Source organism: Malaya genurostris, chromosome 2, assembly GCF_030247185.1.
Source record: "Malaya genurostris strain Urasoe2022 chromosome 2, Malgen_1.1, whole genome shotgun sequence".
Taxonomy (NCBI): domain Eukaryota; kingdom Metazoa; phylum Arthropoda; class Insecta; order Diptera; family Culicidae; genus Malaya; species Malaya genurostris.
The window spans coordinates 105,431,650-105,436,391 of record NC_080571.1 but is presented as its reverse complement, the minus strand read 5'-3'; the positions used below and the strand labels follow the sequence as shown (position 1 = coordinate 105,436,391).

Genomic DNA, 4,742 nt, shown 5'->3' with positions numbered 1-4,742 from the left:
GCAGAGATGCCAGTCTTCGAACCGTCAGGTCAAAATTACAATTTTTTACACGCTGTCAGAAAATTGTCCAATTTAAAAACATTTTCATCTATTCCCAGTCAAACCCCACATTGTCAGATCCGAATGAATTTCGAATCAAATCCGAATCGGCGAGAAATTTTCATTCGGAATTCCATGGGAAATCATGTGGAATTCCGAATAAATTTCACCTCCAGTGCAACAACCGGTTCCGAATGAATTTCGCCTACAATCGGTTGATTTGGAAATCTGTCGGAAGAGTGAGTAATAGTATGTTCACATTAGCGCTGATATCAAGTGATATTGGGATATACTTGATATCCGATGATATCATGTGCGATATCACTTGACATCCCATAGAATTTGATGTCAACGCGTATCACCATTTTAGCATGATATCCGGGATATCATGTACGATATCATTTCGAGTTGTCAAAAACGCAACTAGCAACACGGATAATGGCATTGAGCGCACTCATTTCTCGGTTAATTTTTTAAAAGGACATATAAGCAAGTGACAGTTTCTCTTTGTTTACTTTCTCTTCTATTAATTACCAAGCAGTTTTCACGTTTATCACTCAACTCTGCATGAAATGATACCCGAAACTTTCGACTTTCAAACAGAATAGTGATATCAAAGAAAATCTTTTTAACCACATCACAATAATCGAAAGAGAGAGTGATTAAAGAGAAACTGTCACTTGCATATACGCCCTATTGAAAAATCAACCGAGATTTATGAACGTCACTTTGAGAGTGACAATAAACAATCATTATAATTTTGATTTTATCAACGAATATTGGCGTTCGGAGACCAATAAATGCGAGACTTCAATTATTGATTGAATTTTAGGAGAGAAAAGCAATATTATTTATCTTACTTCTAATGGGAACATTCTATATGACAACTTGATTGTCAAGCGATATCATTTCGATCATATGTGAACACTTCGACATGATATGCATATAATCTCGGTATATCAAGTGATATCAGCGCTAATGTGAACATGGTATAAGAAGATGCGGACTGAATTGTCAATTCGTTTTCTCCTTATTCTTTCTCGTTTTTTGCTTCTGAGCTGATTTTCAGTTTATTTCTAAATCAAAAAATTACATAACTGATATATTTTAACTTAAATCTTCAAGTTTTTCGGATATACAGAACTAATAAACAACCAGTTCTTTTAAAATTAAACCATAAATTGTTGGAATTCACTGGAAATCAACCAAAAAGTCAACATTATCCTTTCCTCTAGCTGGAGTGTAAAATGGCGTGAGTTGCTTAACTTTTACACTAACACATTCGTAAAATGAGCGAAAACTTAACGACATTTATACCAAATACAAATAATAATACCCCTAAGTCCCATATAAACGAATCGCCAATGTTTGGTTCACAGCATGAACAAGTAAGCCTAGCAAATATCTCCCTTTCGTTGCGATAGCGTGAAAATGTGAAAGGAGATCGTTTCTGGCAACGCTTTATGCTAGTTGCTACGGTGCAAAATAAACTTGTTTGTTTATCGTTGCTGTATTAAATTGCAACAATCAGTCTAAATATCGCCGGCTAATAAACCGAGAAGCTTTCGAAATGGTGAGAAGTTGCTTAGTAGAGGGATGTGACACACGAACAGGGTCGTCCGAAATTTCGCTTCATAGTTTTCCTAAGGTTCAAAATATGTAAGTAATATATTTACATATTTTTCACTATAATAAACAGTAACTATAGTGAACTTGTTCTTACCCTTCAGTGTTGCTAGTTTTATAGAAAATTCGTTAAAGTACATTGTCACTCTGACAGTGTATCATGACAATGTACCGCACGATGCAAAATGTGTCCTTGAAAATTTGTCGGAGTACTCCGTATTATAATTTGTATTTGTTTATACTATCACTGTCAATCGGGTTGATCGAGCACCCAACTCAGGCGAAAATTCTAGCACTAGCACTAGCACCGATCGAGCATTGAAAAATCGAGTAGTCGAGTAAGAATTCATGAATGTTCGTTTGGAATGACAGCTTTGTTCCAAACGAGCAAACGACCTGTCAAATACAATGTACAGCTAACGAAACTGCCAACATTACGGATGAGATGTCGTCATTCTGGTCAGAGGCACTCTACTCTCTCGTACCAATAAATGCTTCAAAATCCTACAATTTTGCCTCAAAATACGGATTCTACAAAAATCTTATTCTTAGTAATACTTAGATTTATAGAGGGCGAAACTGTCATTCCATTTGTTTACGTAAGTTTCGCCTTCCGTGCTCCATGCCAACAACCAGGGCGATACTTCAATTGCTAGTACACTGAAAATAATGTGCCCGCTAGCATCATGTGCAATGCATTTGATCTATCACTGCTTGTGGAACACATGGAATTCATGAAAACTACACTTAACTAAAAAAATGTGTGTAAAAACTGTTGATATTAAGTGGAAGTTATAATACGTTTATATGAAATGCACATAAAAATGATCAGATGTATCGTTACCTCTAGATTCTACATGCATTTCATGTGAATGTCACATTGTTTTCCACATAGATTTCAATTGAAACAGTGTTGACCGATTCAAGTGTTTTGCACATACATTTGTGCTATACTCATTCCCACTAGAAAATGAAGTGTTTAACACATGTAGTTCGATTCAATAGCAAAACAATCACATCCAAAGGAAAAACACATCAAAGCTAAGTGGATTATTGTTCATGCAATTTCGCATCTTGATGAATTTGCACATGAAATCTCCAAACAAATCGCATTTGTTATCTATTGAAATGCAAAAGCATATTGAATTGAAGTGCTATTTACATATGAATCGATCGTGCAAATTTTTATCAGTGTAAGGAAGAGTGAAACTAATTGTTTTCTTTATTTTAGATTGTTTCCAACCCTTCACTACTGGAAATAGTAAATGAGACGATAAAATTACCCGAAAATGCGCAAGAGCATATCTTTTTAATTCACACAGGAAACATAAAAGTAAACAAATCTAAAATACGCTTAGATACGCTTTTGAACGGTTAGATGTATTAATAGTGATAAATGGAATTTCATTATATTTTGACTACTTTTTTTATATTGGGATAAACTTTGGAAAATCATCTAATATTCTATATAATCTACTAACAACTTAAAAGTGTTTAAATTGAGGATTGATTCCAAGAGTTTATTAGACATAACATGCATTGCTTAATTTTGCCAAAGCAGATGCCTTTGAAGTGTACTTTTTGTCGAATAAATTCGATATACTATAATAAAAGTTATGTTATTTGCAGATCACACGTAACTGTTTGTTTTCGTCTTTTTTATAGGATCTTTTGATTAGTCGATTTGATGATCCATGATCGTACTAGACGACACGACCAGGCACTCTGAAGAATATTCGGCTTGAAATTGAGTGGTCTCTCCTTGATCAAAAATAATCTCATCGAGCAACACTGTTTAGTTGCTACGAACTTGATGTTCGGCCAAATACAAATAATAATACCCCTAAGTCCCATAAATTCGGAGCGCTAATGTTTGGTTCACAGAATGATCAATTTAGCCTAGCATGTTTTACTTTTTCGTCATGACAGCTTAGAAAAGTTGAAAAAGAAAATCTCTGGCAACACTACGACATCGAAGCATGCTAGTTATTATCATGAAAACAATGCGTCGCTATCGAATAGCGGATGGAAACATTTATGAATGAAATAAATTATATTTCAAAGCGAAAACTTCGGTGATTTGAGATATTTTATTTATTCCATTACCAAGTTTCATATTGTTTTTTTTTATGGAAGAACCATATTCATAACTGACGCCAGTGTGATATTCTTCTGGACCACAAGTGATCGACAAATATCCAACAAGTTGTTGTAGCATATCTGGAATTGTGTATTTATTCACGTTTTAATATGTTAAATAATAAACGATTAAATCAGAGATCAGAGTGCGCTCGCATTCCTCGGTAATATCAATGTTGAAACACTTGCTCTGTTGAACTGCCGTTGTTGTAGTCATATGCGAGGGAACGGCTACCTTTTTTAGTAGCTTACTCGAACGTCCTCAAATATTGTGCATCATTCTTTCGAATCACACATAGATCAATGTTAGAACCGGATCCTAAATCGTTGAAAACTCCGGCAGTAATTGCCTCACGAACCAACTTTTTGCTCTCCTCTTCATCCATATCTGGTTTCCAGCGAGACTCGAACACGGACATAGCTGCAAGTCTGCCCGATCCCATTGTAGCATAAGGCAGCTTATCTGTCGATCCGTGAGGATAAATACAATAAATATACGATCCCGTATGACCTACACCCCCTAAAACCAAAGCAGCGCTAATATGACCTTGATAGCGAAACAAAAACTGTTTCAACCAAGGTTTCAACATCGTATTAGCAATAACTATCGGGACTGTTCATCCAGTATTTAACCGGTGTAATTCTAAATTTGACGATATCATATGAGTGGTTATTTCCGTGTCAGCAGCTGTTCCGGCACCACAGTAGTTCATGTTTTTAGTCAAGTAGTGAATATTTTCGCAGTTTTTATCCTCCACGATTGGTCTCTCAGTAGCACGAGTTTAAATAGCTTTCGGCGGAACAAATCGTTGGTGCATTGTTGAGCATTTCTATAAAACATCAAGGTTAGAAATAAAAGTCTTGCGTTTCCTCTGACGACACTAACCTGCGACAGTTTTCAAAACTGAATCCGGGTGCTTCCAGATGTCGATAGTCAT

The 4,742-nt window shown here is 35.6% G+C and overlaps 1 pseudogene; it reads right to left on the bottom strand.

Annotated features, from left to right (window-relative positions):
• Positions 1-3,895: 3,895 nt before the first annotated feature.
• On the bottom strand, positions 3,896-4,742 carry LOC131428740 (proteasome subunit beta type-7-like; annotated as a pseudogene).